Genomic DNA, 12,044 nt, shown 5'->3' with positions numbered 1-12,044 from the left:
TTCAAAATGTGCACAATGCTTTCCTCTGTTATAAATTCTGACAACAGAATAAACTGGAGGTTAAATAAAAGAAATGCCAATCTGAAATAAAAACAGCAAAAATTGGAAACGCATGGTAGGTCAGTCTAAGTCTGTGCAAGAACAATAGGTTTACATTTTGGGAGTGAGTTGATGAACTCAGCACTGGTTAATAGGAGCGAGCCTTTGGCTCAGTGGTAGCATTCCCACCTCTGAGTCAGAAAGTGCAGAGTTTGAGCCACACTCCAGATAGTGGAGTCAGAGTCCAAAAGTGCAGTGTTCAAACCCCGCTCCAGACAATGGAGTGGGAGTGGGAGTGGGAGTGGGAGTGAAGGGATAATTACAAGTCCTAGCCCTGTCTCGGGCTACCCCAGATCAGGCGTTCACCTTCAACTTAAATTAGAGATAGCCGAATTCCACAAGATGCTTAAATGGGTCTAAAGGTTCAGGCTATCTCTCCCTAAAGGAAAGGAATGACTGAAGATGTTACCATCCTCTAGATAGCAATTTTAATAAGTTTAACTAGACTGTAACCTTCCGGATAGCATGAGGGTCCAGAATACCGCCCAGAATTCTGCAACTCCTTACAAAAGAATGTACAGAAATTAGGTTCGCGAGTTTATACAGAAATACTCTTTGAGACAATTCTAAAAATATATCATTTTATTTAAGAGCCGACATTCAGTTAACAGCTGTTGAATCAGTCACATTATCAATTCAAAATACAAATAGCTTACATTTCTTATTTCTCAGAGATTCTTATTCTCAAATCTTTACTTCATTACATTTCTACATTTCTTACTTATTTCTAAATCCAGAACATCCACCAAAATCAATTACTTTGATTACCCGAGACTCAAAGTTAAAAACTTACAGATGATGCCTGTAAAGTTGAGAAACGCTTGCCCGTTCAGCGAGTTCTGAATTTCTGTTTGAAAAGCTCTTATTTTTATACCCTTTTTACAATGGTTTATTCTTTGATGTTCTCTGCTGATGTAAGCTAATTGTCTTTATTGATACCTCTGTTGGATGCTTTCTATCTTACTGTCAATTCAACTATTGCATGCATAATTATGTCTCTACCTTTAGGTGTTTCAGAAACTATCATACAATCAATATGACAGCAATGGTTTCTGTTTGATGCCATTCTTATTGAAGATTCTTTCATTCAATTCTTAATACTGCCTTTACTGGTTTTAGCAGATATTGAGTCTCCTTACTGCTCCAAGTTCAATACAAACACAATGTAATTGCTTGGTGTATCTATTGAAGTCATACCTTCAAAGTGTTCTTGTTGGTATCATATTTACTATGTATATATTAAAGACAGTTTGCCTGAGTGTTTACTTGTTTTCTAGCTATCTCAATTGTTTGCATATTTAATATTATGTTTCCTGTCTTCCTAGTTTAACATAAAAACTATTTGACCAGCAGGTGTTTCTTTTACTTGATGTCATCTTTTCAAAGGCACATGTTTTTTTAATGTTTGTGTTTCTGTTCAACGTGTTATCTTATAACAGCTTAAACTGGGTCTTCCATTGTGTTATTCCCAAACTCCAGACCCTCTGAAATCGCCAAACTGCCATTTCAATAGGGTCATTGTTTTAGTATATTTAGCCAATTCCCATTTCAAAGCTTGTTTGGTTTTTACAACTTTGTTATCAAACCATCCCATCTCAGAAGCCTGTTTTCTGTTTGTAGCCGGTGTCACCAAGGCTTTAGATTTTTAAACCCAGTATATCATGTATTAATAATATCAGAATTCTGTTCATATTATGGTGTATCTTTCTGAAATATGGCTTATTCCGTCACAGGAGTGGGAGTGGGAGTGGGAAGGTGTAGGGTTTAATCCCCACTCCAGACAGTGCAGTGGAGTCGGAGTCGTAAGGTGCAGTGTTCAAACACCACTCCAGACAGTGGAGTCGGAGTCAGGAGGTGCAGTGTTCAATCTCCGCTCCAGACAGTGGAGTCGGAGTCAGAAGGTGCAGTGTTCAATCTCCGCTCCAGACAGTGGAGTCGGAGTCAGAAGGTGCAGTGTTCAATCTCCGCTCCAGACAGTGGAGTCGGAGTCAGAAGGTGCAGTGTTCAATCTCCGCTCCAGACAGTGGAGTCGGAGTCAGAAGGTGCAGTGTTCAATCTCCGCTCCAGACAGTGGAGTCGGAGTCAGAAGGTGCAGTGTTCAATCTCCGCTCCAGACAGTGGAGTCGGAGTCAGAAGGTGCAGTGTTCAATCTCCGCTCCAGACAGTGGAGTCGGAGTCAGAAGGTGCAGTGTTCAATCTCCGCTCCAGACAGTGGAGTCGGAGCTTTGGTTCTGAATTCTATGTTGACACCAAGTGGGCAACCTGTGGGTGACCCCTCATCGTATGGGTTGTAGGAGCCCATAAAACCGTCCTGAAATATAGGAACCTATTGGGTGCTATATAGATGGTTACGGCCATGGAAGGAGTGTTCATGTCACGGCCTATCAGACTGTTAATTAGCTGACAAATCCTTCCAGGGGAAGACACAAAATGATGATGAGCACAGATTTAAGGGTCCCACCCAAAACATTAAGCTTTTTTTTCTCCCTCTTTCATACTCTGACTGATGTGCGGTGAATTCCCAGCATTTATCTGTTATTAACATAATAAATAAAATCAAAATCCTGATAGGATTTATGTCCATTCTGTTCAGTGTCTAGAAATTCACTGTGACACTGGTAAGGTTTACACAATGCTCAAAACACTTCACACACAATGGCCTAGAAATTCAGTGCCCTTTGCACCGATTTTGCGGCGCTAGAGGGCCTAGCGCTGCAATTGGCGCCGGTCCCTAAATTGCCTGGCGCCCTTCCGCGGCGGTAGACCGGTAGCGCTGCGCCGGCACCGATGACGTCATCGGTGTGCGCAGCGTCCCGGTTGCCGTGGTAACCCGGCCCCAAGCCAAAATTCAGTTGCGGCCGCCTCGCCAGTGGCAGCCGCAACTAAGACTCCGGCAAACGAGTGTTGCCGGAGTCTGCGCCGGCGCTTTAAGGAGGCGCGGCGGCCGGCCGCTTACCCGCCGGCCGCCTGCCCGCAGCTCCCTCCCCGGACTTCTCCCCCCCCCCGGAACAGATGCAAGCCCGGCACTTGTCCGAGGTGCCGGGCTCATTTTTGATGAGATTTGCGCGGGCCGCGGCCGGGTGCAGGCAGCTCCTCCTTAACGGAAGGAGGAGGCCTGCACTTCCCGAGCCTGCCGCACCGCAGCGCCGGAATAGCGCCGCAATGCGGCACGTTGCGCCAGTTTTCAGGCGCTAAAACCCTTCAGTAGCGCCGGCAGCCGTTTGGGCGCGGCGCTACTGAATTTTTGGCGCGCGCAAAGGGCTTTAGCGCCGGCGCTAACTTCCGGCGCTAAAGCCCTGGCGCAGCGCAAACTCAATTTCTAGGCCAAGGAGTTACCTTCTGGAGTGCAGTAACTGTGACTATTGGAGCAACGGAGGCAGCCATTTTGTGCAGCCCGCCAAACACCAGTTCAATGCCCAATAGTGATTAGCATAAAATAAAAACAGAAAACGGTGGAAATACTCAGCAGGTCAAGCAGCATCTGTGGAGAGAGAATCAGAGTCAACATTTCAGGTCGACGACCCTTTGTCAGAACGGATTAGCAGAAAGCTGTCTCTCCAAGTTTTTGACATCATAGGTCACCCTTTGCTCTGAAAATAAACAATTTCCCCATTTAAAAGGAAAATGAAAACAGTTATCACGTGGAAATTAACCTTTACCTTGGAGGATCATAAATCAGTTTACAGAGAACGCACTCAGAAATGAAGCACCTGGGAAGGCTGACCTGCCATTAATGTCACTTCTGGCTGTCAATGAATTCTTTATTCTTGTACACTTATCCCACCGCCACCCGACTTGAACAACTTTGCCGCACCATCTGAGTCAGGACTGCAAAGCCCAGGGGCTAGCCGCATTTAGTACCCACTGTGGTGAAGTGCTGCCTGAAATGTAATGCCATCTCCAGCAGCTTGTCTGCTGGTGGTGCTTGAAGCCTCGGGCACGGGCATCAGTCGCTTGGTCAGTAGAACTGCCCGCGGGTGGAGGGTGTCAGCCTGCACAGGGAGAGTTATGATAGGTGTGTATCGTTCTGCTGCTGGGCATGTTGTCTGCAGGACAGCTGATGGATACTCTTGGACAAACTGGCAAGTACAACTAGCAAGGGATACTCTCACTGTGTGCTGAGGACTGTCACGCCGCAATCGCTAAACGCGTCCCTTCGACACTTTCATGCAATCCTTCAGTTCTTCTTCTGACAAAATGATGATTGGGGTTTAAAATCCAGGGGGGAGTCTGACCTGCACATCTCGGTGATGGGAATGACAGGATGGATTATTTGAAGCGGCAATTGTGGTCTCGTTCTTTCAGCCGTTTGTTTTGTTGCTATTGGGAACATACCATAATAAGCAAGGACATTTGAACACTAGCCTATCCGATGCACAATCTGCCCATCCTTTCTGCTGACTGCAGGTGGCAGTCCTCGTTGGTTTGTTGTGAATGTATGAGCTGATACCTGCTTTAGGTGTGGTGCCAGTCATTTCTTGATTCCAGTATGGATTGTACACACTCTCGATATGAAGATGTCACACGATGTGTCAACAAAAGCGGCCAAGTCAACATCAACACAACTTGTGCCTGTCCAGCCATTTAGAATGGAGTCGTTCAGCTCAAAGATCATCCATGTAGTGGAACAAGAACTCGAAGAGGCGATATCTTGGAACTAGTATGAGTATTTTATTAAACAAACAGAGTAACAAACATCATGCCTGCATCCTGGCATTCCACCTTTGCTGACCTTGACAGGAAGCAAACCTCTGACCTTAACAGGAAGCAAACCTCTGACCTTAGCAGCAGCATTGGCTACAGCACCACCTGGTGGATAACCTTAATCATAACATCCCAGATTACTATACTTGTGTTAGCATTTAGTTCAGGTGTGTTCAACAGCAAGTGGCTGTATAATAAATAGCATCTACAATGATTAATTCCATGGAAAGCAAATCAGAAAAATATACCAGTATGTGAGGCCTCAAAATAAGGCCTGTTGTCTACTCCATGAACACTCAGAACATGTAACAAGCACATAAGCAGGCCCATTAAGTTTTCCCACATGGTTAGCGTAAGCAACTAGATGTTGAGTAAACCTGGCAGCGCTATTACTGTTATCTATACTCAGACTAGTTGACCATAGGTTAGGTTAAAATATATGACCAGTAGAACGCATAGCAGGTTACATTTAACAAGTTACTCAGATCTGGCATGTGTGGTGAATGTATGTGAAATAGAAGAGGGGATAACTTATATATAGGCTTCCATCACACACTCTGTTTCTGTGTTCACTGTCACATTAATAATTGGACGTGTACTGAGATAAATGATTAAAAATTAACTACCGTTGATGTATATCTCGATGTATATAGAAACGCCTAAAGTGAACCAGTAAGTAATGCATTGTAATTTCCTGCCAATAAACAGCTTAAAGCTAAGGACATCTGTTCTAGATCTGGAAGATCCTGAAGGGCCAAATGCTGTCAGTGTTTGGAGCACCCTGGCATGATGAAGTGAACCTGTCAGGGAGAAAAGGGCAGATTTTCCTCTGCTACGCAACTAGGGAAGGCGCAAAGGAGAGGAAAAATTGGCGGTGCACTGTGACACAGGGGCCTAGAAATTCGGTATGGCCCCGCCAGGTATTTTGCGCCCGAAATTTTGCGCTCGCCAGGATTCCCGTAGCGCCCGCCTAAAATTCAGTTGCGACGGGCCAAGACGGCGGCGGGCGCTATTGCAGGGTTTGGCCGCCTCGCTAGGGGCGATGAATGTCACTTTCAGGCGTCCAGCTCCCGCTGCGGCACCCGATGCGGTGTGGCAGGCTGGGGTACTGCAGGCCTCCTCCTTCTCTTAAGGAGGAGCTGCCTGCAGCCGTCAGATTGCCGGTGGATTCCCCCGGCAAATGAGCCCGGCACCACGGAGAAATGCCGGGCTCGCGGGACTCAGACATCAATGCGGTGGGGGGGTGGTGCAGGTGTCCGGGGAGGGAGGCGCGGGCAGGCGGCCACCGGGAAAGCGGCCGGCCGCCGCTCCACCTTTATGCGCCGGCCTTTCGGAGCTGCAAGACCCCGTTTCACAAACGCTGTTTGCGGCTGCCACGGGCGAGGCGGCCGCAACTGAATTTGGCCATCGGGCCGGAATAGCATTGCAACCGGGGCGCTGTGCACACCGATGACGTCATCGGTGCCGGCGCGGCGCTACCGGCTAACGCCGATGTTAGGGTCCATCTGAATTTCGGGCGATAAAAAACTTCAGGCGCAAACCACTTTATAGCCAATAAGTGGGCGCAAACGCAACTGAATTTCTAGGCCAGGGTCTCTTGCCCCCTTTACCTATCACAGAGATTTCCTGGGGATCCCCGTTGGGAAATCTGTTTGAGGTTTCCAGGGGGAAGGGTGTCTGAAGTGCTTGTGCCTGGAGCAGCTTTGTCCATAAGGTGGGAAAGTCCCATCAGGGTCTTCCATCTCATATTTCTGCGTGAACGCTAGACATGAGCCCAAACAACCCAGAAGAAGAAATAACAAATGAGGGTTGAAGTGAAAATGTCGGTGTACTGGAAGAGGATGTGGAAATCTTGTCAGAGATAACTGTAGGGAAGGACTTGGCTCTGAAATAAATCAGCAGAATTCTTAGCAGGTAAGTTACCAGGACTATTGGCATATTCGCCAGGCTTTTTAATGAAGTCAGAGATGTGTTAGTAGAGGCACTGGCCACAATTTCACAACCCTCTTTTAAATATGCAAATTGTTCCACGGGACCAATGTACCATCTTTGTTCAAAAAGAGAGAGAAGGATCAGTCATAGGCCAGTCAATCTAACCTCACCTGCAGACAATCTCGTGGAATCGATAATTTGAGATACAATTAATGAGCAATTGGAAATGCATTGGACACTCGAGGTCAGCCAGCATGGATTTGTTAAAGACAAATCGAATATAATTCTTTGAAGAAGTGATCCAGTGGAGAGATAAAGAGAATGCAGTAGGTGTAGTGTACACGGATTTTCAGGTGTTATGTTTCAGGTGTTTTCATAAGACTTGTTAGAAAAATTCAGATGCCTCGTATAAAAGGACATGCATATGCATGGATAGAAAATTGGTTGAGAGACAGGAAACAAGAGTTGGGGTAAATGGATGTTACTCAGACTGGAGAAGAGTTGGAAGTGGCGTAACAGGAGGAGGAGGCTCCATGAATATCCCCATCCTCAATGATGGTGGAGCCCAGCAAGTGAGTGCAAAAGACAAGGCTGAAGTGTTTACTTCAGCCAGAAGTGCCGAGTGGATTATCCATATCGGCCTACTCCTGAGGTCCCCACCATCACAGAAGCCAGCCTTTAGCCAATTCAATTCACTCCATGTGATATCAAGAAACGGCTGAGCACACTGGATACAGCAAAGGCTATGGGCCCTGACAACATCCCAGCTATCGTGCTGAAGGCTTGTGCTCCACATCTAGCCGCGCCTCTAGCCAAGCTGTTCCAGTACAGCTACAACACTGCCATCTAACCGACAATGTGGAAAATTGCCCAGGTATGTCCTGTCCATAAAAAGCTGGACAAATCCAATCCAGTGAATTACCGCCCCATCAGTCTACACTCAATCATCAGCAAAGTGATGGAAGGTGTCATTGACAGTGCTATCAAGCAGCACTTATTCACCAACAGCCTGCTGACTGATGCCCAGTTTGGGTTCTGCCAAGACCACTCGACTCCTGACCTCATTACAGCCTTGGTCCAAACATGGACAAAGGAGCTGAATTCCAGATGCGAGGTGAGAGTAACTGCCCTTGACATCAAGACAGCATTTGACCGAGTGTGGCATCAAGGAGCCCTAGTAAAACTGAAGTCAATGGGAATCGGGGGGAAAACTCTCCACTGGCTGGAGTCATCCCTAACACAAAGGAAGATGATTGTGGTGGTTGAAGGACAATCATCACAGCCCCAGGACATCGCTGCAGGAGTTCCTCAGGGCACTGTCCTAGGCCCAACCATCTTCAGCTGCTTCATCAATGACCTTTCCTCCAACATAAGGTCAGAAATGGGAATGTTCGCTGATGACTGCACAGTGTTCAGTGCCATTCACAACTCCTCAGATAATGAAGCAGTCCATGTCCGCATGCAACAAGACCTGGACGACATTCAGGCTTGGGCTGATAAGTGGCAGGTAACATTCGCGCTACACAAGTGCCAGGCAATGACTATCTCCAATAAGCGAGAGCCTAACCATCGCCCCTTGACACTCAATGACATTACCATCGCCGAATCCACCACCATCAACATCCTGGTGTCACCATTGACCAGAAACTTAACTGTACCAGTCACATAAATACTGTGGCAACAAGAGCAGGTCAGTGGCTAGGAATTCTGTGGCGAGTGTCTCACCTCCTGACTCCCCAAAGCCTTTCCACCATCTACAAGGCACAAGTAAGGAGTGTGATGGAATACTCTCCACTTGCCTGGATGAGTGCAGCTCCAACAACACTGAAGAAGCTCGACACCATCCAAGACAAAGCAGCCCGCTTGAATGGCACTGCAGGGGTCATTGCTGGGACCATTTTGTTCTTGGTATATTCCGGAATGATACCAGGGATGGGAAACTATAGTTATGAGGAGAGACTCGAGATACTGGGACTAAATCCAGTGTAGCAGGGAGGGCTAAGATTAGATTTTCCGCTGCTTGGGATGTTAGTGTCAAGGGATCATCAGTTTAAAATTGGAACCAAAGGAGTGAGGAAAGAGGTTAGGAGAAAGTCCTTTCCACCACGAGTTGTTAGAGCATGGAATGCTTTCCTGCAGGAAGTGGTTGAGGCAGTTTTCGTTGCATCTATGAAGGAAAAACTGGATAAATATTTGAAGCAGAGGAAGATACAGGGCTATGAAGAGATATGTAGCCATGTGATTAGCTTTGGACTGTTCTAGCAAAGAGCCAGCACAGACACAATGAGCAGAGCAGCTTTCTCCAGTGCTGTAAACTTCTATGGTTCTAATTTGGCAGAAGCCCTTGATCCTGGCACTTCTCATATCAGAGGATCTTTGAAGTGAAGGCAGCAAGGCTAGGGATGTCTAAGAAGATAAGTGGCACCTTCTTATCACAGGATCTTTGGACCAGGAAGCCTCCAGGCTGCTTTCTTCGTTGGACAGCAGCCACAAGCTACTCAGGCCAATAACACCAGCTGGAATTCTACCCCAAAGCTGGATGTAGACCTCTGCCAACGAGCAAACCAGCACTTGGGGAAATGCCAGACCAGTACCATTGACCCAAACCCAGAAATAAAAGCTGGATCAGGTCAAGGCAACCTAGGAAGTGGAAAGGGGGAAAATGCAATATAGAGGCCAAGAAGGCCACCCTGCTTCAAACAAGGGGATAAGAGTGTAAATAAAGTAAGCTCAAGGCAAATCAATAAAAATGAAGGAGCAAGGCTCTTACAAACTGACTTCAATTGACTATTATTACAGAAAACCTTGGCTTTTAGTCCAGGTGTCCTGATCTGTTTAATCAAGAACCTGGGAGACAAAGGCATCTATCAGGTGAGCTTTATAAAGGCACAGATTTTCTAATTATTCTGGGATTGATATAATGGAATAAAGCATGTGGCAGATATATTATTGGATACAGAGGTAAAAGTGCTAACTATTAAATTTAACAATGAAGTGGCATGTATAACAATGTAGAGAGACAAGTACTGTCAAAATATTGTCACTGGCATCAAAAGTAATTGATGAGAAGAGTTTGGAATTTGTGTGAGAAAATGGACGATCTGCTTAATGACGGATACAACAAGGACCAGTGAGGTGTTCACTGAGTAACGTTGCTTTAGGTCAGACTGGGCCTCGTCACGTATTATTAAATGAAACAGATAAATTGAAATTGGGACATTTAGGTGGAGGGTGGCCAGAACATCAATGTAGAAATGTGGGCAAGACCTTAATAGTAAGGGCTGTACAGGACCGAAAAGGAGTAGAAAGTAGAAGTAGAAAGGTGGGACATATCTAAAATGCCTGTTCGGAATACATGTTAATATGCTGAAGACAGAAAATGCTGGAAACACTCAGCAGAGGGTTGTTAAGGTCTGGAATGCACTACCTGAAAGCAGATTCCATATGAAATGTCAAAAGGCAATTGGACATGTACTTGAAGGGAACTAATTTGCAGTGTTATGAGGAAAAAGTGGGCTGTGGGACAAAATTGGACAATTCTTTCAAAGAGTTGGCACAGGCACAACAGACTGAATGGCCTCCTTTATGCAAAAGATAATTGAGTGCAATATATGATTGGTTGGGGACCGGGGTGGGGGGGGGCAGAATGTGGGTAGAGATTATACCAACATAGATGAAATAGACAATCGTCATTGAGGCTCAAGGAACTAAGGCCTAGAAATTCAGTTGCGTTCGCCAGCCGTTAGCGCCTTAGGAGGGGTAGATCTCGAGCGCTAGGCACTTAGCACCCGGGCGCAGGACGAACTGCGCCTACGCCCAACTTCAGTAGACATTTAGCACCGGCGCAAAGTGTTTGCGCGCGCTCAGCTGCGCGCGCAACTTATGACGTCATTTCGTCGTGCAACGCCCTTTGTGCGCCCCAAACCGGAACTTCAGTCGCGCCCGCCCAATGTGGGCGTGGCGGTGTTAAGAACTGTGTAGTGGAACGCAGCAGAGGCCCTGCGGGCCTCGGGGAGCGCTAATTAAAGGGCACTTACACTGAACTATAAAGGCCAGCCATTTTGCTGCAATGACTTTTCTGCAACGGATTTCTGGACAGAGACCAAGGAAGAGACCTTACTGATTTGGCCCAACATAGGAGAGGTATTTTTGGATTCTGGCCAGAGCTTGGAAATTTGCCTCATTGTGATTTAATTGTTTGCAAGTATATTATGGGGGCTGCGTGGGGTTCCAACCCTCAGTTCCAGCATTATGTGCGAAGGGCTCGCAGACGCTGTGTGAGAGGGGCAGCCATGCCTAGACGCAGAGGGGGCATCAGGCGTCGGCAACGTAGGCCTTACCCACTCAGGGAATACCGCCAGCATGTGTCCTATCTCACCATGACTGCCGCGCAGTGTGTTAAGAGGCTGCGCTTCAGAAGGGAGGTGGTTGCAGAGATCTGCCAGCTGCTTCACAGAGATCTGCGTCCACAGCTGATGTGCAGGACATCTCTGTCGGTGGAAGTGAAGGTCACGGTGGCTCTGAACTTTTATGCAAGCGGCTCCTTCCAAGCCGCTGCTGGGGACATAGCTAACATCTCCCAGTTCGCCGTGCATCGCTGCATCCGGCAGGTCACCGATGCCCTTTTCACAAGGAGACACCAATTCATCTCCTTCCCCATGACCCTAGAGAGGCAGGAGCAGCGTGCAGTCGGATTTGCGAGGATCGCTGACTTCCCCATGGTGCAGGGCGCCATTGACTGCACGCATGTGGCTTTGCGGGCACCTATCGACAATGCTGAGGATTACCGCAACTGGAAGGGCTACCATTCCCTCAATGTACAGCTGGTGTGTGACCACAGGCAGCGCATCCTAGCTGTCAATGCCCGCTTTCCAGGCAGCAGCCACGATGCATTTATCCTGCGCCAGACTACTGTGGCTGACATGTTCGAGGCACAGCCTCCCCCAAGAGGATGGCTTATCGGGGACAAAGGCTATCCTTTGTGTACATGGCTCATGACCCCGCTCCGCGCGCCCAGGACCCCTGCTGAGGAGGCATACAACGAAAGCCATCAAGCCACAAGGAACATCATAGAGCAAACGATTGGCGTCCTCAAGCAACGGTTCCGCTGCCTGGATCGCTCCGGCGGATCTCTGCAGTATTCGCCGGATAGAGTCTCCCAGTTCGTCGTCGTTTGCTGCATGCTGCACAACCTGGCTATCCGCAGGACTCAGGCACTGCCACCTCACGTTGGACCACCACCTCAGGAGGACGAGCAGGAGGACCATGAGGAGGAGGAGGAGGAGGAGGAGGAATACCAGCCCAGGAGG

Source organism: Somniosus microcephalus, chromosome 3 (genome assembly GCF_052327205.1).
Source record: "Somniosus microcephalus isolate GS21.2 chromosome 3, FLI_Smic_1.0, whole genome shotgun sequence".
In the NCBI taxonomy this organism is placed as follows: Eukaryota; Metazoa; Chordata; class Chondrichthyes; order Squaliformes; family Somniosidae; genus Somniosus; species Somniosus microcephalus.
Note: the sequence above shows the minus strand (reverse complement) of the source record.